The sequence below is a fragment of the Nomascus leucogenys genome, chromosome 3 (assembly GCF_006542625.1).
Source record: "Nomascus leucogenys isolate Asia chromosome 3, Asia_NLE_v1, whole genome shotgun sequence".
In the NCBI taxonomy this organism is placed as follows: Eukaryota; Metazoa; Chordata; class Mammalia; order Primates; family Hylobatidae; genus Nomascus; species Nomascus leucogenys.
In genome coordinates, this window is record NC_044383.1 from 49,016,510 (window position 1) to 49,039,612 (window position 23,103).

The following is a 23,103-nucleotide window of genomic DNA, read 5'->3' on the forward strand; positions in this document are numbered from 1 at the left end:
TTTTTATTTTATTTTTAAATCAGTAATTTAGTGTTTGTCCCTCCAATTTTAAATGCTATAAAAATTCTTCAATAAAAAAAGAATTATAAGTTGTCGAGTGTGCCATGAACAGCAAGCTTAGACGAATAAGGAAAATATCTCATAATTCTTACTGGTTTGTTTTTTCTTCTTTCTCCATTTAAAACAAGTCCTATGATAAATCATACACTCACAGCTCTGAGTAACATAATATCTACTGAATCAATGTTGAATCGATGAAGCTATATAGGTGAGGAATACAGAAACAAATTATCCAAATGGCCTGTATTGTGCTAGTTTTATACATATCTAATGATTTTGAGTCATTATATTTGCACTGGATTTCATGTAATTTTAAAAATTTAGAATGGAGATGAAATAATCACTAATCATATGTCCATACTAAAATGACAGTTTTAATAAACTGCTGATGAGTCTGATTTAACATAAAATCCCTTTACTTCTAGAAAATAAAAGCAACAACTTCATTAAAAAATTGCGGTTTGTCTTCAGTTAAAAGTTGTTAAACAATATTGTATAAGCATAAACTGAATGAATTAATTTTCTTGGAAATAGTAAATGAGTGATGAATTTGGCAACTGAATCCATTTCTACTGAAAATTTCAATTTGAATGGAATTAAGAGATGGAGAAAATATGGAACAGGTAGTTTCTGTCTGGATATCTGTTTTAAGTTTAGATATTTAACTAGATCTATTCCAAAGCTGTGTACGTATGCTGAGTCATGAATCTGCACATCAAAAATTAGCAGCAAAACATGTCTTTAAGGTAGCAGACAAGAAATAAGTCACCTCTCTTAGGTCAGGAAGCTAGAGTTGGTACCTGTTAGGTTGATAGTTACATGAAGAATATATCAAAACTACATAATGACCATTTGCTTTAGCTTCAGACTAACTTATGTTGCAATAAAATTGAACGATACAATGTGATGGGTGCAAAGGGCCTGAAGAGCTTAAAAACAAAGTTATTATGTACATATCATATGCATTATAAGTAATATCTCATTGAATACTTAAATTTAGAAGTTAGCTTTTATTGCTATCCTCATTTCACAGATGAGGAAACAGGTTTAGAGACCATAAATGATGCTCCCAGGTAACCGATGGAGCCAAATGTTGAAATGTTTTGTTTGACAACAGAATATCTGTTCTTATGCCTCTACTGCAGTTTCCTGACCCTTTCATTGTACGAAACCACACTTGAGAAACCAAGGATTATAAAGTTATTTCACAAAGGTAATTAGTGCCAGAACAGTGACTCGGTTCCAAATTCTCTGACCCCCTTCCTGCCCCATCCACACCAGTCTGTCTAAATAAGAAAATAAAAACTAATTAGAAAGCAAGGTTTTCTTATATTTCCATAGGTAGAAGACATAATTTTATATGAATCATTGATGGTCCAGAGTTAACTCTGGGTAGTAAAGTGGGCAGGATGCCTACCGTCTGATGATCAATTTCCCAGAGGGAAATGTTTATAAAATGTCATTATTACAAAGATTCAGAAGCTGTGCCAATACTCTCCTGCAACACACTTTCATTGTCTTCAAAACAGACTACTGATACCTTGAAGAAAATAAAAGTTCATTCTCAGTGTTTAGTCTCTCTCTGCCACTTTTCATGATGTATTCTCTATTTTTGTTTGTTTCTTGCTTTTTATTAAAATCAGATCCCAGTAAAACAGAAAGTAACATGGAACACTTTGGTTTTCAACTTTGTTCATAGTCAGCATATCATTGGATGCTAATAACAATCACATAATAGAAAAAGTTTGATCTCCATATGCTGAGTGAAAAACAAAAGGTCTAAGTGCCAAAGTGATGGACCATACATTTTGCTTTCCCTTGGATAGTTTTGGTTTGTGCCTATTGTTCTGAAGCAATTTTTATTAAGGTTGCTTTTCCCTTTTAAAAGTGTACTCATTTGGAGGATACCCTAATTTGGTGGCATCATTGAAATAATTCACACTATCCTCTCCAGAGGATAATAAGCGTCAAATTTAATGCTTATTATTATATAAAAGAATTTTAGGAGTCAAGAGGCAGTAACTGACATCCTGAACTACTTTTGAGATCCAGCCAAGTCCCCAAACCTTTGTGCTATTTATTGCAAGTAACAGAAGTTCAAATATTCTTTCAGCCAAGTGAGAAATTTAATATTGCTCACATAACTAAGAGATTTAAAGGCAGGAACCTATACTAAGCACAAATAAAAACCAAACCAAAACCTCAAATAGTATCTTTCTCTGTCCCTTTTTCTCCCTTTCTCCTCTGTCTCTCACCTCTGCTTTCTTCTGTATATAGACTTCTTTAGTTTGCTGACAAACATCACAAATAGCTGCAGTTTATATATATAACAATGAATATGTTGTAATCATTGGTACTAGCCTAACTTTTAGTGCTGCTGGCATTGAGAGAGGAGTAGGTTTACTTCCCCAAATAAAAATAAGAAGGAAGAATGGATAATGTATCTTGACAAGCAAACACAATAGTTGTTTACTGTTCTGTGTCTTCGTTGAATTAAAAAATAAATTATATGAGATGGAAGTTGCAGTCTTAGATGTGAATCATTTTCTTACAAATTACATGATTAAAATTTTACCATGGTAAATTCCATTCTAGAAGAGAAATGAAATATTAGTTATTTGTCAGATTTGTGAGTAGACTACTGCAGATATACTTTCCCTGAGATATAATTTGTGCATAGTTCTCTGAATTTAATTGAACATAACATTCTCCCTTGGCAATTGTTTAACACTCATTCTCTTAAGATGTGGTTAATAATTACTGTACAGTCCATCCTAGGTCATATGATTCACATCCAGGCCTGGCTAGAGCTTTCCACTTTGGATAAAAGTAACTGAGGATAAATGTATGATTATAAGCTCTGAAGGAACTGTGTCTTTATTTTAGCCATTTTTAGGCCCCTTGGTTCACCCTGAATTCTGCCAACTCTTCCACCATGCATCATCCCAATAGGTGAATAGTAAATACTTGTTACACTAAAAAATAGCTTACAATCTAGTAGTTTATTTTGATGAAAAAAGATTAAAAAGCTGCTACATTATTCTAGGGCCAGTGTTACATTTTATAGAAACACTTAACAGTAGGAGGACTTTGTTGCTTTCTTGTTGCTAAAAAATTAAGCAGTTTATTCACCTTAGTGGTGATTTATAACATTTAGCTAATTCATTCATTTATTCATATAACACTGCTATAGTTTGAATGTATTCTCAATAGTTCAGGTCCTCAATGTGGCAGTGTTGGGAGGTGAGACTTAATGAGATGTCTTTGGATCATGCCCCCCCCCCCCATAGAGATTAACACCCTTCTTATGGAAGTGAATGCATTATGACAGTGGGTTAGAAAAGGGTAAGTTTGGCATCCTCCTCTCCCTTTATCATACCAATGTTATGCCTTCTGCCATGTTATAACACAGCAAGAAGGCCCTTGCCAGATGCCAGCAACTTGATCTTGAATTCTCCAGTGTTCATAATTGTTAGCCAATAAATCTTTGTTCTTTTTAAATTACTTAGTGTGTGGTATTCTGTCATAGCAGCATAAAAGGGACTAAGATAAAAAATGGTACCAGAGCGTGAAATGTTGCTGTAACAAATACCTGAAAATAGGTGTCTTTGGAATGAGGTAATAAGGAAAGGCCAGAAGAGTTTGAAAAAACAGTGCCAGAGAAAGCCTGTATTGCCATGAATAAAGCATGAAGGGCAATTCTAGTAAGGGCTCAAAAGAACTAGGATATCAGGTGGAAGAAATCTCTACTGAGCAAAATATTAAAAGAGCTACATGGCTACTTTTAATTGCATAAGGTAAAGATATGAGAGGAGAGAGAAATGATTTAAAGACAAAATTTATGATCAAAACAGATGCAGAGTGAAAAGATTTGGAAAATTTACAACATGGCCATGTAAAGAGTGAAAAAGCATCTTTAGGAGAGCAAATCAAAGGTTTGGCCAACTCATTATTTGCTAAAGAGATTAGTACCTATAGAAAGGAGCCAGGACCAGAAGCAGTGGCTCGTGCCTGTAATTCCAGCACTTTGTGAGGCCGAGGTGGGTGGATCACTTGAGGTCAGGAGTTGAAGATCAGCCTGGCCAACATGGTGAAACCCCATCTCTACTAAAAATACAAAAATTAGATGGGCATGGTGGTACATGCCTGTAGTCCCAGCTACTCGGGAGGCTGAGGCAGGAGCATTGCTTGAACCCAGGAGGCAGAGGTTGCAGTGAGCCAAGATCATACCACTGCACCCCACCCTGGAAACAGGGTGTTACTTTTTTCTTTATGTCTGTTTTTCCCTTTGGGAATGTAAATGCATATCCTATGCCTGCCCCACTATTGCATTTTGGAGGTAGATAACTTGTTTGATTTCACAGACTCGATGGCTGAAGTGAATTTGCCTCTGGATAAATTATGCCCTGAGTCGAACCCATATCCGACATATTAGATTCTGGACATTGGATTTTTGAGTTGCTGCTGGAAAAACTTAAGACTTTGGGGCCATTGGGATAGAGTTAAGATATTTTGCATGTGAGAAGTACATAAATTTTGGAGGCCAGAGGTACAACACTATGGTTTAAATGTGTCCCCTAAAGTTCATGTGTTGGAAACTTGATGCCCAGTGCAGAGGTGTTGGAAGATGAAGCCTAATGGGAAGTGTTTGGGTCATGGAGGCAGCACCCTCATAAATGATTTCATGACTTTACTAAAGGAATAGCTTCCTCATAAAAGGATACATTTGGCCCCCTCTCCCTCCTCTTGCCCTTCTGATGCCTCTAAGTTAGGACCCAATGAGAAGGCTCTCATCAGATTCCAAAGGTTTAATCTTGGACTTCCCAACCTCCAAAATCAAGAGTCAATAAATTTCTGTATATTTTAAATTATCCAGTCTGTACTATTCTGTTACAGCAGCAAAAAATGGACTAAGACAAATACATATTTGTCTGTCACTATTGTGCCTAACTCTAGGTTATCCAGTTTCTTTTTAGATTCTTGCTAGTTTAAGAGTAGAGCTAACCTTTTTTTTTTTTTTTTTGCTTTACTGAGGAACATGTAGCAAGAAAATGTGGCAAATATTCTTAATCAGAAGTGAATATCTATTACAGTCTCATAAGAAGCTTCATCACAAAACTATTTAATCTAATGTCCCAAAATTTTATGTCTCAGAAAGTCTGGGGAAAATATGAGGAATGCATAATTTTAACACATTCTTCAGATTATGTTTGCCATATACCCTGATGAAGCCTGGATACTTTATTTGAAGACACTCCAGCTGTAGTGGAATCTAAAACATGTGCTCTATGGGTTATAAGGCAACCAAATACCATGATGCACAAGCCAATACTCAGTTCAGCTGCATTATCTGGTGTTTGGAGTGGTAGTGGGATCTCATCAGAGATGCTATTGGAGGTGGCCCAGAACTTGCAGAAACCTGAAATTTTTCAGAGCGTGCAGTCAAAGGAGAGTAGGAATTAATGCTACCTTTTGTTTTGCTATCATTAAATTCCTGCCATTTTTAGTTTGGACATAACATATTTCCTAAATGTTAGATTATGTAGGCAAACAGCAATGATGAAAGATCAATAAAATACTATTTTGTCCAGGGGCCTTACAATAATCTGTCATTGGAATTAAAATATCTTCTCCTTTCTTTTCCTACCCCTTTATTTAAGAGTGACAAAAACCGAGACTAGTTTAGGAAAAACTAGAATTTGATGAATCATGTAATTAGAAAACAGGGACATAAGAAAAATTTTTTTTCTGTCTAGGCCTCATTTCCACCTTTTTATTGCAGAAAACCTTTCCCTCTGTGATATTATATGAGATGGAGAAATAGCTTCAGTCAGCTCTAGACTTACATCGAGCACTATCAAAATGGTGTGAAATAAGAGATGAGCGAGAGGTAATGCCTCAGAAAAAATGTCTGTGCTTGGAAATTTTGGGAGTGGCAGGTGGAAGTAGCTTTGGAGGTGCCCTTAAGACAAGGTGGATAGAGGTGCCAGGAGAATGAAAAACAATGACTTGTATATATTCTCCGAATGCTAATTATCCAAACAGAGGAAGCTCTAAAAGGAGGCTTCTTATCAGACATTAGGAATGATTAGCAAATACATCTTTCTCTGGTGTAGTATCTGAGAGGCCGTTTAGAGTTTAAAACAAAATACTAGCTTAATTATATTCAAAACTCAACTGAAACACTAGGGATAGTTCATATAGAAGCTTAGTATTATTTATTCCTGTTCAGACTATATCCAGCTGTTTTGCTGTTATTGTTTTATAGATAGTTTTCAATTTGTTATAACTCCTGAATGTTTCTACAGTTATGCTATGTGATTCTGAAAACTGGTGTGTCATATTTGTATCACACACCTGTTGGCCAGTAGTATTACAATAATCCTCTAATGAAATCAAGACTTGGGATGATTTGAGGTTTTTTTTCCTCTTCTTTAATTTGTCCTTCACCTTCGCTGTGATTAAATATGTTCTCTTCAATAAGTACTATAAAATGTTTTTCTTTAATTTTTTGGTTAATATAAATAACAGTTTAATCCCAACATCAGAAAGGTAAATGATTTTTTTGTGCATTTCTCCACTAAAGAATTTGGTATACAAAAATATGGTATATGTTTTTGTTGGTACATTTTTCTACATTTTAATATTTTTAAAATCATATATTTTCCAATGGATGTCAAAGTAAACTTGCTAGCCATTCTCTCTTCCTCTCTTCTTTGATCTCATTTTTCTTTTCTCTTCTTCCTTCTTTTTTTCCTCTAAAGATCTTACTAAATTTTGCTTTTCTTTATCATTGATACCATTTTTCTTTTTACTAGAAAGGAAATATGATCATTCATATCACGTTAGGTGAATTGTATGAATGCAGATCACATCAAAAGAGGTGGTGCATAAATATTTGAGGTGATGGGTATCCCAATTACCCTGATTTGCGCAGTACACATTTTATACATGTATCAAAATATTACCTGTACTCCCAAAATGTGTACAACTATGATATATGAAGACTATTTTAAAAAGAAGAGGCGATGTAACGTAGCCATTGAGACACTGAGAGCACAGACTTTAGTAACACACCGTCTCTGTGTGAATCCTGGTTCTGCTTCTTACTAGCTATGTGACTTTGGGCAACCTTTTTGTGCTTGCAGTGCCTCATTTGGAAAAACTGATAAAATAAAATTACATATATATCATAGAGTTTTTAAAAGCAGTAAGTATATTAAGTATGTAAAGTGTTGGGAATCATACAACGTATTATATATGTAAAATAACCATTATTATCAGGCACTATTAGAACTGTATCTTCTCACATTTCTCATAGAACTATATTCATTTATTATACATTTATAAAGGGAAATTTTCATCTCAAGCTTTCGATAAAGGCAGAAATACATAATTTTTTTTTAAAAGACAATAATGAGAGCATTCTATAAATGTTTTTGGCTTATTTTGATTACTGATAGCAAGAAAAGCAGCATGAGCTAATAGGAGTTATTGTTCTAATTGCAGTTATGAGAGGCTTAATAAGGTAAAAATTACAAATTGGATTTTCAAGAAGCCTAAAAATGGTACCACAGTTTATGATTAATAAAATATATTATAGCAAAGTCTGAGATATACTCATGCATGTGAGAGAGTCAGTTAGAATGACTGTGCTCCTGGGAACATTCTGAAATCACAGCAACAAAAGAACATGATTACTTCCCTGAAATTTGGTTGTGTTTTTTACTTTGGGATCCTGGGAATATAAAAAGTTGAAAACATACAATGTATAAGCAGCAAGATACAGTAAGTGAAGCCATAATCTACCATCATAAAAGTTCAGGATATTATTTTTATAAGTCAGAATAAAAGTTTTAAACTTTAAAATTATATTCTGAGGAACAATGAATTGAAACAGGTAAGTATTGTAATCACCTTGAGTTTATACAGGATCATTTAGCTAAGAAGTTGAAAATAGCTTTTTCCCCTGAATTTTGTAGGTCCATTCATGCACTGTTGAGTTTTTTTCCCCAGCTTTGTTTTCTTATTTTAAATGTTCCTGTAATAAACATAGGTCCTACAGATTAAGTTCTTAATTTTTCTACTCTGTTCAAAGCAGAGTTCTATTTTCTAAAAATTGGTTGTTAATTTGTCTTTGAATAGCAATTTGTATAATTTAAGAATTTACATATAATTGTCTTAAGAATATGTGACAATTCTTATAAATCAGTCTGTCAAAAATATGCTTTAAGTAAGAATATATAAGTTGTATAACTATACATTTATTTCTACCTAATAGAAAAAAATTGAAAAAAGTGAATTTTTTATATTCAACATATTGTCTAAGTAGCTAGCTATTTTACATTGGACAAACTTAGCCTATTTCTAAAAGATCCAGCAAATTCATATGACACCAAACACAGACAAGATATGAAAAGTTGTGGAAAAAATAACAAAGATTACACATGAAGGGGTGATTACCTAATTTTGCTGCTGCATTTAGATACCAGACTCTGTGGTCTCTACCTGGTACCCTCATATCTATGTGACAACACTTGAAGAATTTTATCTCTCTGTATGTGCATGCGTGTGTGTGATATTTTAAGTGTGCATACAATTTGTGAAGAGTGTGGCTTCCAGATTGTATATTGCTTAAAGTACAGGTTCCTGCACTCATGTAATGATCCATTGAGGATCTATGTTAGCTTTGTAGTGAGCCTCCAGTTCATCACCAAACACTTGGGATAAACTTTAACCAATATGAATGAGGAAAGCATTCTGATCTTAACTAGATTCAATTTTCTTCCTATTTTGTACCCTACATAGTTGTGTGGTATTTGCTATCAGTCATTGTTATTAAGGCCTTATTAGAGGCCGAATCTCCCTAGTCTTTGTTTATGGATTTGTTTAAAGTGAGTGCTTTTAGTATAGATTCTTGAGAAATCGATTTGTCAGGACTGCTTGCTTCCTTCCAATGAAGTCTGGAAAACTCTGGCTGTCTACTTTCCTCCCACAAGACTGGCTACATGAAATTTCAGCTCCAGCTCTTTGGTCCTTAAGCCATCTCTTTTGTTTTCTCCTCCCTAATGTGCATCCTCTACAAACTGGAGGGTAACTTGCAATTTAAGTATGATTTAGTGAAAAAGGTCATTTTGTTCTTAAAGTCCGCACTCAAAAGATATTCTCCTGCCTCTCGAACAAAACAACTAAGGAATACAATTGCTTAATCAATCTTCTCTTGCCCTACTATGTAACTTAGGGTAGACATTTTGAGGCAGAGAAACTAAGGAAGGCTATGCTAACCTTTAAGCGAATTAAAATGTAGTCAACTTTTAACTTTCCAGATGCACTAGTTACATAAAATGAATGAAAGAAATTAGGATTTTTCACAACTTTATTCCCACCAGTGAGATATTGTATAAATATCATATATAAAGCAAACAAATATGTATTGGTAGGAACATATTTTTGAAAAGTCTAGATCTAGGTGCTGACTTCATGTACTTATCTTTTAATATTTTTGATGCTCCTATTCCCATCTTCCATTTGTATCAGTTGCAAAAATAAAATGAGAAGGGAGTAAAATTCAATGAGAAATGGATAGCAAAATTAACAATAGATGAGAACTTCTTCAATTTTATAAAGAACATCTACAAAGACACCTATAGTTAATATTATACTTAATGGTGAGAAAATAGAAGCTTTCTCATTAAGATCAAGAAAAAGCCAGGATGACCCCTCTCACCACTCTTTTCGAACATTTTACTGGAAGTCCAAGCTAATGCAAAGCTGTGATCTAAATATTTGCATTTCTTCAAAATGTATATGGACATCCTAATTTCCAAGGTGATGACATTAAAAGTTGGAGCCTTTCAGAAGTGATTAGGTCATGAGGGTAGAGCCTAATGGGTGGGATTAGCACCCTTACAAAAGAGGCCCAAGGGAACTCATTTACCGCTTCCATTATGTGAGGACATAGTAAAAAAGACAACCATGCATGAACCAATATGTTAGCCCTCACCAGACGCTGAATCTGCTGGCGCCCTGATTTTGAACTTCTCAGCCTCTACAAATGTGAGAAATAAATTTCTATTGTTAATAAGCTACTTAGTTTAGCTTACGGTATTTTTATAGCATCCTGAATGGACTAAGACATACAAGAAAACACAAAAATGAAATTAAAAAATACAAATTAGGAAGGAAGAAATAAAACTGTCTTTGTTCATAGATAACAGTCTGTTCTGTGGAGAAAATCTCAGTCTACAAACCAACTCTCAACTAATAAGTGATTATAGCAAGGTGACAGAATACACAGTTAACGTACAAAAGTAAGTCACTTTCCTATATATAAGCAATGAACAAATTAATTTTGAGTTTAGAAACACAATCATATTTATATTAGCACCAAAAATTAAAAAAAAACTTAGATGTCTAAAAAAACATGAAAAAAGCCTACATGAGGAAAACTACAAAATTCTCATGAAAGAAATCAAAGATGAATTAAATAAATGGAGAGGTGTTCTGTGTTCATAGATAAGAAGACTCAGTAATCCAAATATAAATCCTAGAAAATATTTTGTGGATATGACAAACCAATTCTAAAGTTTATATGGGGAGATAAAATATTCAGAATAGCTAACACAATATGGAAAGAGAACAAAGTTAGACTGACACTACCTAACTTCAAGATTCACTATAAAGCTACAGTAATCAAGACTGTGATATTGGCAAAATAATAAATAGAACAATGGAACAGAATACAGAGCCCAGAATAGACCCATATAAATAAAGCCAACTGATCTTTTTGACAAAAAAGCAAAGATGATAAACGGAGAAAAACTTTGCAACGAATGATTCCAGAGCAACTAGGCATATACATGCAAAAATATGAATTTAGACACAGATATTACACCCTTCATAGAAACTAACTCTAAATGGATCATAGACTTAAATGTAAAATTCAAAACTGTTAAATGCCTAGAAGATAACAGGAAAAAAAATTTAGATAACCTTAGGTATGGTGATGTTATTTTCATTACAATACCAAAGGCACAATCCAGGCACAAAGTAATTGATAAGCTGGACTCCATAAAATTAAAAAAAATCCTATGAAAAATATTAAGAAAATGAAAAGACAATTCATAGTGAAAATCTTTGCAAAGGACATATCTGAAAAGGGACTGGTATCCAAAATGTAAAGAACTCTTAAAAATCAATAATAAGAAAACAAATGACCCAACTGAAACATGGGCAAATGATCTGAAGACAAAAAAAGATATACAGATGCCAAGTAAGTATGTGAAAAAAGTTCAATATCATATTTCGTTAGGGAACTGCAAATTTTAAAAGCAATGAGATACCACTATACACTGATTAGAATGGTGAAATCCAAACCATCTTCAATGCAAATGCTGGTGAGGCTATGGAGCAACAGGAACTTTCATTCATTACTAGTGGGAATGCAAAATGGTATAGCTACTTTAGAAGACACATTGATGGTTTCTTATAAAACTACACATATTCTTAGCATGAGCTAGCATTTGCATTTTTTTGTTTTACCCAAATAAGTGGAAAATTGCCTCCACAAAAAACCTGTACATAAATGTTTATAGCAGTTTTTATAATCACCAAAGCCTGGAAGCCACCGAGATGTCCTTCTGTGAATGGGTGGATAAATAAACTGTGGTACATCCAGACAATGAATATTATTCAGTGTTAAAAACTCATGAAAAGACATAGAGAAATTTTAAGTGTGTGGTGAAGAAAGAAGCGATAAAAGCCAATCTTAAAAGACTACATAATATGTGATTCCAGCTTTGACATTCTAAAAAAAAACCCCAAAACTATGGGGATGGTATAAAGATCAATGGTTACCAGGGGTTGGGAGAAAGGACAGTTGAACAGGTGGAGCATAGGTTTTTAGAGCAGTGAAACTGTTCTGTAAGATAGAGTTATGGCAGACACATGTCATATGTTTGTCAAAACCCAATGAATTTACAAGCGTAATAGTGAAGCTTAATATAAAGGATGAACTTTGGGTTGTAATGATGTGTCAGTGTTGGTTCATTAATTGTAACAAATGTTACAGGGATGGTTTTTGATAGCGGAAGTGGCTGTAAGTTTGTAGAGGCTGGGTATGTAAGGAAACTCTGTACCTTCTACTAAATTTTGCTGTGAACTTAGAACTGCTCTAAAAAAAAAGTCTATTAAAAACATTTTTAAAAAATGATAGCAATTTGTGTTTCAGTTAGCTTTTGCTGTGTATCAAACTACCATAATCTTAGTGGCTTAAAACAATTGTTTTAGCGAATATCATGACAAATCATTCTGGAAATACAAGTAAAATGAGCAAGGAAGCCAAGATAATGACTAATTGATGCATGCTATTAAAACCAAAAAGTTAATCTAATTAGGACTGCCAAACTCAGCCTTCCTTGATTGCACTGAGTGGCTTGCTTTTTGGTGTTTTATTTTTCTTCCATGAAGCTGATGGCTCCTGTAGCTGAAGGCTGCACTGCTGAGTGCTGTAATATAACCTTCGCTGGCCATCTCATTGATAGCATTTATAAATTACTGTAGTAGCAGTTGCTTCAGTTGCTTTTCAGAACTTGAGGCAGCATTGATCCAGTTCAAACTGGTTGAGGCCCTCAACCCTTCAATTGAACCTGTGCAAATATGAGAGATATTTTTTTCTTGATGTCAGAGGGCCAAAAACTCCACTCTCAGATCATGCTAACACCAACAACTTCTAAACATACGTTCTGTGAAATGGCATGAATCCCTACTATGCTTGCAATAGATCACTGATTATTTGATTTCTGTCCACTACCAATCACGTTTTTTTTCCATACAATAGACCACACACTTCTAACCCATAAATATCCCTAAGCCTTATTTTGGGGGAGGCAGATTTTTAAAATATGTATCTATTTAGGGGGTGCAAGTCAGGTTTCTTACATGCATACATTGTGTATTGGTGTAGTCTGAGCTTATAGTGTACCTATCACCCAAATAGTGAACATCGTCTCCAATAGGTATTTTTCAACCCTCACCTGCCTTCTACCCTTTTTTGAGACCTGTTCTGCCTCCTCACTTGGCTGCTTTGTGAATAAACTCTTCCTTTTTTGCAAGACTCATTGTCTCATTGATTGGCTTGTTGCATGTGGGCAGAAGAGACCTGGTTCTGTAACACTGTAGAGATGAATTTACAAGAGTAATAGTGGAACTGCAAATCAAATGTTTACATGTGAACCAATAAAATATACATTGTCCACTTAACTTTCCCTAGGTTTATAGATATACAATCAGAAATGCTCTTTTAACAAAGTCATTCACAAATAGGCTTTTTTTCTATGAACTAGTTTTATTTTATTTGCATTTAACATGATTATACACATTCATGTGTCTAACAAGATCTGCACTGTAACGTTAAAAATACAGTTTTTATTTCAAAAGCAATAAAAGAAATTTTGTACTTTCTTGGATTTCCAATACCCTATATATGTTCTTGTGATTATAGTGATTAAAACAATTTGCCTAATACTTAGATTGTGCTTGTTTTACTAGTTATTAGGTATGAAGATTTGGGTAGATTATCCAATAATTCCATGTTTCTGTAGCCACACTATAAAATGGAGAAAGTAGTGAATAAACTATATCATAGAATTGTGGGAATCAAATGATATAATGAATGCAAATCTGTGCTTATCACACTGCCTAAGACTTGGTAAGTTCATCATAAAAATAAGCTCTTGTACTTATTAAGAATGAACATACTCTGCTGCTGTCATTTTATTCTTTTCTCTTTTAAAATTAAAGAAATTATTTCTGTTAAAATGTGGACTTTATTTGCAGTAGATAGTAATTCTTCCACTGCAGAGTTTTGATTTCCACCTATCTCAGAAATGTAGTATTCAAAAAAAAGTATTTCAAACTTTTCAATCATATATAGATTTCTGATAGCAATAATTGGATTATTATGTGGGATGCGATTTTATTTTTTCCTGTAGCAATTTTTCTTCCTCAAAGGGAGGAAAAATACTGTTAACAATGCTGCCAAATTGCCTCTTGACACTTGATTTATATTTATCATAAGAAACTATTCAGACTATACTTATAAAGCTATTTGCAAAAAGCCAATAAGTCCTCCCTAAGAATTTAATGTTATAGCCCCAAAATACATTGTAGGTAATTAAAAATAACCTTTGTATTTTAGGGCAATTTTTGATGTACAGAAATATTAAGCAGATAATACAGATAGTTTCCAATACTCCACATCCTGTTTCACTTTTCAAGGGTTATGTTACATTAGTATGGTACAAGTGACTCAATATTGGTACATTATTAACTACAATTTGTACCTTTTTCAGGTTTTCTTAGTTTTCACCTAATGTCCATTTTATGTCAGGGTTCAATTCAGGATATCACATTATATTTTGTCATGACTCCTTAGGCTTCTTGTGACTGTAAGAATTTCTCATTTTCCTTTTTTTTTCCCACAGCCTTGACAGTTTTAAGGAGCATGTATCACATGTTTTATAAAATGCCTTTCAATATGGACTTGTTTTTCTCCTGATTATACTTGACATCAGTTTTTGAGAGGAAAACAATATAAATTGCCATTCTCATTGCATCATGTTAAAGATATATAATATCAATATGACTTATCACTGTTGGTGCTGACTTTGATCACTTGGCTGAGGTAGTATTTGTCAGGTTTCTCCATTATAAAATTACTCTTCCACCTAATCCCTTTTCATTCAGTACTGTTTGGACAAGAGTCATCATGTTCAGTCAACTTGAAAAAGGGTAGGAAGTTGCGCTCCACTTCCTTGGTAACTGAATGTCTATAAAGATCCTTTTGAAAATTTTGCACAGGAGATTGGTCTATTCTGTCCTATGTATTCATTCTATAATTTACTTATGTCAGTATAAATTAGGAATATTCATTTTACACTTTGACTTGGAATTTAATGCTACTGTATTTTGTTGATCAAAATGTTCCAGAGGCAGCCTTTGAAATAACCCAATATTTTTAGGTGTATATATGTGTGTTTTCTCCTCAAGCACTTACTTACTTTGTGGCATTACAAAATGCTCCAATCTCATCATGCATATTTCATGCTCCAATCCTAGAATCGGTCATTTCTTCAACGATTCATTTTATTTGAAAATTGTAGTACAAATCAAAAGCTGGATTCACGGGAGGCGGAGCTTGCAGTGAGCCGAGATTGCGCCACTGCACTCCAGCCTGGGCGACAGAGCGAGACTCCGTCTCAAAAAAAAAAAAAAAAAGAGAGAGACAGAGTCTCGCTCTGTCTCCCAGGATGGAGTGCAGTGGCGCAATCTCGGCTCACTGCAAGCTTCGCCTCCCGGGTTCACGCCATTCTCCTGCCTCAGCCTCTCCGAGTAGCTGGGACTACAGGCGCCCGCCAGCACGCCCGGCTAATTTTTTGTATTTTTTAGTAGAGACGGGGTTTCACTGTGGTCTCGATCTCCTGACCTCGTGATCCACCTGCCTCCGCCTCCCAAAGTGCTGGGATGACAAGCGTGAGCCACAGCGCCCGGCCTGAGACTCCATCTCAAAAAAAAAAAAAAAAAAAAAAAAAGCTGGGTTCAAGTCACTAAGCGATTTGATTCTATTGAAATATTTATACATAATATGTAATAAAGAGAAGCCTCAAATTGCATTTTTTATCATTTTTAATTAATAGACTTTATATTTGAGTAAAGTTTTAGATTTATAGAAAAATTGCAAAGATAGTACAGAGAGCCCCCATATCACTTCAAATCCTGCACACCGTTTCCCTTGTTGTTAACATCTTGCAGTAGTACAGTATATTGCATATAATTAATGAAACAATATTAACATATTACTGTTACTTTAAGTCTATAGTTAATTCAGATATCCTAATTTTTTTTATCTAATGCTTTTTTTCTATTCCACTTAACATGTAATCTACCTTCAACAAATTTTTAGGTGCACAATACTGTTAACTAGAGGCTCATTGTTGGAAAGCAGATCTCTAGAATTTATTCATCTCACATAATTGAACTTTATACTTGTTGAACACCAACTCCCCACTTTCCCCCTCTCCTACTTTCCTAGAAATCACCATTCTACTGTTTCTATGAGTTCAATGATTTTATTTACCTCACATAAGTGGAATCATAAGGTGTTTGTCCTTCTGTGACTAGGTTATTTCACTTAGCATAATGTCTTTTATGTTCATCCATGTTGTTCCATATGGCAGGATTCCTTTTTCTTAAGAAGATGGATAGTATTTTATTGTATGCTTTTACTACAGTGTCTTTATCCTTTCATTAATTGATATGCATACAGTTGTTGCCATATCTGGACTGTTGTAAAAAGTGCTAGAGTGAACATGGGAGTGCAGATATCTTCAGGACCCTGAGGTTGATTTTTTGGATATAGACCCAGGAGTGGGATTGCTGGATCTTAAGTATGCACTTTAAGGAACAATAAAAAAGAATAAGCCCAATGTTAGCAGAAGCAAGGATGTGAAGATTAGAACAGGTGTAAATGTAATAAAGAATAGAAAAACAATAGAAAAAATTAACAAGACTGAGTTGGGTTCTAGAAAAGATAAACATAGCCGACAAATCTTTGGCTAGACTAAGAAAAAGAGAAGACTCAAATCAGAAATGAGAGAGGAGACATTACAACTAATGTCACAGAAACTTATAAAAAAGGGATTTAAGAAATTACTATTTTTTTTACATTTATTTATTTATTTATTTATTTATTTATTTATTTATTTATTTCTCACAACACTGTGAAGTAATTATTCCCCCCTCATTTTACATGTAAGGGAATCGATTCTTAGTGAGATTAAGTAGCTCAAAACTACTAAATGGCACAGCCCAGATTATACTCTGTCTTTGAAACCCCATCCCAACCCTTTTCTTTTTATTTTTTTAGATGTTTATATATGTATATATAGATATATATATAGTTATAAACATCTATATATGGTATTACATAAATATATATGTGTATTATATAAACATGTATCTGTTTATATTATATAAACGTATTATGTTTAATTATAGAAACATGTTTATAATATATAATGTATATATTATACATAATATTATATAATATAATTGTATATAATATATAATATAATATATAATGTTTAAACATGTTTATGTTATATAAACATGTGTATTATATAACATATAAACATATGTTATATAATACACATGTTTATATAATATATATAGGTGTTTATATATATGTATATATACATATATAAACATCTAAAATAAAAGAAAAGGGTTGGGATGGGATTTCAAAGACAGTGTGTGTGTGTATATATATATATATGGCAGCACACGGATGTTTATAGCTATATATATACACACCATGGAAAACTACTCAGCCACTAAAAGGGATGAAATAATGACATTTCCAGCAACCTGGATGGAGTTGAAGATCGTTATTCTAAGTGAAGTAACTCAGGAATGGTAAACCAAATATCACATGTTCTCACTTGTTAGCAGGAGCTAAGATATGAGGACACAAAGTCGTAAGAATGAAGTAATGGATTATGGGGACTCAGGAGGAAGGGTGGTGGGAGGTGAGGGATAAATGACTACACATTGGGTATAGTGTACACTCCTTGGTTGACAGATGCACCAAAATCTTAGGAATTTCCACTAAAGTATTTATTCATGTAACAAGCACCACCTGTTCCCTCAAACTATAGAAATAAAATTAAAAATAAATTAGAAAATAAAAATCATATGATTATTCCAAAAATGGAGAAAACATACTTGATAAAATACACTGTACATTTATAATACTTAGCAAACCAGGGATAGAAGGACATTTTATTTACTAACAAAGAGCATCTATACTAAAACAACAAACAACAAAAGCCCAGGGCTTGCCTTACAATAGTTACATAAGAACATGGTGATTGTGGAACTCAAACATCATTATTTTTCAAAATCTGTTAGTTGACTAAATTTTTGCCAGGTTGAGAACTACTGCTCAAGAGGTACTTAATAAATAATTATTGCATCAAAAAAAGAGAACCTAATAAAGCAATCTTACTTACATTAGCATAAAAAAGAATAAAATACTCAGAAATAAACTTGACTAAGTAGAAAACAGACTTGTACCTGGAAAATCATAAAACATTGATGGAGGAAATTAACAAAAAAATATAGGAAAGCATTCCATGTTCATAGATTGAAGATTTAAATTGTTTTGGTTAATATGGACATTTTAACAATTGACAAATGCAATGCAATCCCTATTTAAACTCCAAAGGTATTTTTTTACAGAAATAGAAGAAGAATTCTAAAATTTATATGGAACCAAAATGGACCCCCAGTTGCCAAAAACAATCTTGAAAAAGAAGAATAAAGGTGGAAGTTAAATCACACATTCTGATTTCAGAATATATCATAAAGCTAGAACAAGTACAACAGTATTTTACTGGCATAAAGACAGATGTACAGACCAATGGAACAAAAGAGACAGTCCAGAAATAAATCTAGGCATATACAGTCATTGACCTTCACAAGGGTGCCAGGAATACACAATAAGGAAAGGATAGTCTCTTTAATATATTATTTTTGGAAAAGTGGATACCAACATGCAAAAGATATGAATTTGGACCTTTATACACAAAAAAATCAACTCGAATGAAAGACTTAAAAATAAATCTTGAAACCATAAAACTTATTAAAGAAAACATGGAAAACTCATTGATTTTTAAAATGATTTTATGAATATGACAGCAAAAGCACTAGTAACAAAGCAAAAATAGACAAGTAGGACTATATCAAAACAAAATACTTCTGCATGGCAAAGGAAATGATAGAAAATACAGTGTATAGAATGAGAGAAAATATTTTTAAGTCATTTATTAGATAAGGGGTCAATTTCTAAAATAAGCTAAGAACTTCTAAATCAATAGCAAAAACAAAACAAACATACAATTACCTGTTTAAAAATGGGCAAAGGATTTGAATAGCTATTTCTCCAAAGAAGGTATACAAATAACAGATAAATGAAAAGGTGCTCAATATCACCAATCACCAGAGAAGTGCAAATCAAAATTACAATGACATATCTGCTCACACTTGTTAGGATAACTATTACAAAAAAAAAAAATGAGCATCGATGAAAATGTGGAAAATTGAAACCCTTTTACATTGCTAATAGAGATACAAAATGGGGCAGAGGATGTGAAAAACAAAGGAGGCTCCTCAAAAATCTAAAAATAGAATTGTTCTTTGTTCTAGCAGTGGTACCTCAAAGTATTTATCAAAATATTGACACCAGGATCTCAACTAAATATTAGTATCCGATGTTCATTGCAGCAACACTCACAATAGCAAAGATGTAGAAATAACTTAGATGTCCATCAATGGAATGGATAAAGAAAATGTTGTATAAACATACAATGGAATATTATTCAGCTTTATGAAAGAAGGAAACTCTACAATATGCCACGATGTGGACGAACCTTGAGAACTTTATGCTAAGAGAAATAAGCTAGTAACAGAAAGATAAATACTTTATGATTCCACTTAAATCAGGTATCTAAAGTATTTAAACTCATGGAAACAAAGAGTAGAATGTTGGTCACCAAAGGATGGATGGAGCGGGGAGGAAATTGCTAATCACAGGGCATAAAGTTTCAGTTGTGCAAGATGAATAGATTCTAGACATCTGCTTTACAACATTGCGTCTAGAGTTAATAATACTGAATTGCACACTTAAAAATTTGTTAAGAGAGCAGATCTCATGTTAAGTCTGGTAAGACACTTAACATTACCATATTACATTAAAATAAAATGTAAAAAATATTTAAAATATAACTAGATCCAAATGCTTTGCTTTAGAAAGAACGTGCCATTCTAAGGTATCATCACCAGATAGTGATTTTAAAATTGTTTTAATAAATGTAAGTTATAAATATTACATGATTTTAAATGATTTAAAATATGTGAAAAATAATTTTAAATATTTTAGTGTTTTAAATATTAAATTATTTTCTCCTCCTTTCACAAATTATTCTAAAATTCTCTCAAGCTTGTGAGAACTGGTGCTTGTCTAAGTGGCTTATCTGATGAGGTGACCTGGACCTACATTCCTGATGTTTATGAGCAGCTAGTCACCTTGCCTTCCTCAGTTTATGGCTTATTCACCTCTTATGAAAGTTGGATTGGTGGTCTGAAGAGTTGCTTAAGTAATTGTCAGGTTGCAATCGTATTATTATCTACCCCATTTTTAATAGAAGCACTACTTTATCCAGATCTTTTTTTGTTTGTTTTTTCTGGGCTCTTGGCACAAGAAGTTTAAAGTGACCAAGCTACAGCCGTAGTTTGACATTTAATGGGACCCTTTCAGTGTCTCTTGGAAGCATTTTCCTTGTACTGTATGAGCCTATAAGAAACAAGACTTCAAACTGGCAAAACCTAAATATGGGTGAACAGGAAAAGCAAATCCTCCAAACAGGTCAGTGGTAATGATGGAAAGTGAGGTGACTCCTAATTTATTTATTGGTTTAACAACAGTGTTTTTTAATTATTGGGGTTACAAATCCATATATGAGTCATTGATACAGAAGCCTCCTTACAGTTATCCTATATAAGCTGATACCACAGCTATACGTTCAACAGGTGATTATATAGTTCTATCAGCTTGGCAATTTCTGGTTAATGAGACATGAAGAGAAATGGTGACTTATTGGACCAATTTCATATGTTCTTTGCTGCAAGTATGTCTCTAATTTTATTGGAGAAATATTCTTAAAACCCTTGGATAGTGTAATAAGACATCTCTAGGTAAGAGAAACACACTGAAATCTAAAATGTGTGTCTACTGCTGTTAAAATAAATGACTACCCTTTCCAGGGAGAAAAGTGTCCATTAAAGTGAACTTGCTGCCAAGTGTCTGGTTGGTCTTCAGAAGAATATCACCATATCAAGGGCTCAGAATTGAGTTTCATCAACATTATGTTGAACATTTCCCTGGAGGAGAAGAAAGTAGATCGGCCTTAGCTAGTGTGACTCCAAGCTATTGGATCCATTAATTACTTCCATTTCTGTCACTATAGGGACACTGTTCCTGTGCCAATTATGCTTGTACTATGATGCTGAGGTGAACAGATGGCTGATGTCAACTGGCCCAGTTGTTTTTGTCTCCTTGGTTGTTCATTCCTTATTCTGCAGTGGATAAACTGACTAGCATTAACACAGGACATACAAACACTTATTTATGTTTCATGCCCACTCTCACAGATTCAGCGTCATGCTTCCCCTTCCTTCAACCCAGACGTCTTTGTCTTTGATATTTCAATTATTCTTCTTCCAGGCCTGCAACCAATGAGCCAAGTCATGTACCTATTCTAATTCCAGGCCCCCTCATTTTTCACATTAAATGGATAAGCGCATGCATTGCTTGAAGAAATGCTGAACGGAAGGATTTTTCCTTCAATGATGATTTCAGGACCACCCCTGAGTGAGGCTGTAGTGCAACCACAACCCATGTACCCAGTTATACCCAGCTATTTATTCCAACCTATCTGTGAACAAAACCTGGCATTTTTTGCTCCTCGATTAGCTGATGATAAAAAAAACTTCCCACATGGTCATATTTGAGAGCTGGAGAATAGGTACTCGTGTAATATTATTAGAACACATGGAGATCTGGAGGTACCTCCTTGTTCTTATTCCTGGATATATTACTCATACCTTACAACTCAGTGATGCTGGGACTGGCCAGCCTTAAGACATAATGGGTCTGGCAGAACCCAGCTTATAGTAGGCAGTTTCAGTCACACTGTCACTTTATTTCTCCATCTCTACCAGGAGCCAATAGCTCACAGAAGGCTGCTCTTTGAAAAATGTTTAACTCTTTGATACAAATATCACAGACTAGCTACAGGACTATAGGTATTTATGTTTTGATACTCTGATTGGACTTGTCTTGAACTCCAGAGTAGTTTCTTATTTGTTTGCATATTAGTTTATTTTGACAACAGATACCATAAGTTTGTAAACTAATACAGCCCACGTGGCAAAAGTGTTTGTACCACAGCCTAGACCTGCAGCCAAATCTTTTACTGTTTTGGTCCCCATTTAAATCTGACAGGCTTAAAAAATAATTACTCTGTATCTGGATCAGATTAACATTCCCACTAATATTCTACCTTAAGTATTTAAAGAAATCTGCAAGATTGCTATGATTTGAATATGTCCCTGAAAAGTTCATGTGTTGGAAACTTAATCCCTAATACAACTGTATTTAGAGGTAAGTCCAAATAAAAGATACTTGGGGCATGAGGGTACAGCCCTCATGAATGGATTAATATTGTTACTGCAAGAGTAAGTTATAAAATGTCTGGTCCGTGGTCCATCTCTTTGTCTTGCACTCTCGCACACACTCCTCCACCTTCCATCTTTGAGCATGGGGATGACTTTTGTCAGATGACAGTACCATGTTCTTGGACTTCCCAGCCTTTAGAACCATGAACCAAACAAAGCTCTGTTCTTTATAAATTACCCAGAGTGTGATATCCTGTTATACCACAGAAAATGAACTAAGACAAATATATTGTGCTCCCTTCTTAATAGTGAGGGTTATGAGATTCAATATTTTATGTATTACCATGAAGAGGGTATACCAGCATGTCCTAAAAAACTCTATTCCTAAATATGTCACTAATATGATGGGGCAATGAATTTTTGTAAGGTTTGTCTTTCACCTTCTGAAATGTCTGCGTCTTACCAAGGCTTCTGATATGGTTTGGCGGTGTTGCCACCCAAATCTCATCTTGAATTGTAGCTCCCATAATCCCACATGCTGTGGGAGGGACCCAGTGGGAGGTAATTGAATCATGGTGGTGGGTCCCTCCTGTGCTGTTCTCATGATAGTGAATAAGTCTTATGAGATCTGCTGATTTTATAAAGGGGAGTTCCTCTGCACACACTCTCTTGCCTGCCACTGTGTAAAATGTGATTTTGCTGCTCCTCCACTTTCCACCATGATCGTGAGGCCTCTGCAGCCATGTGGAA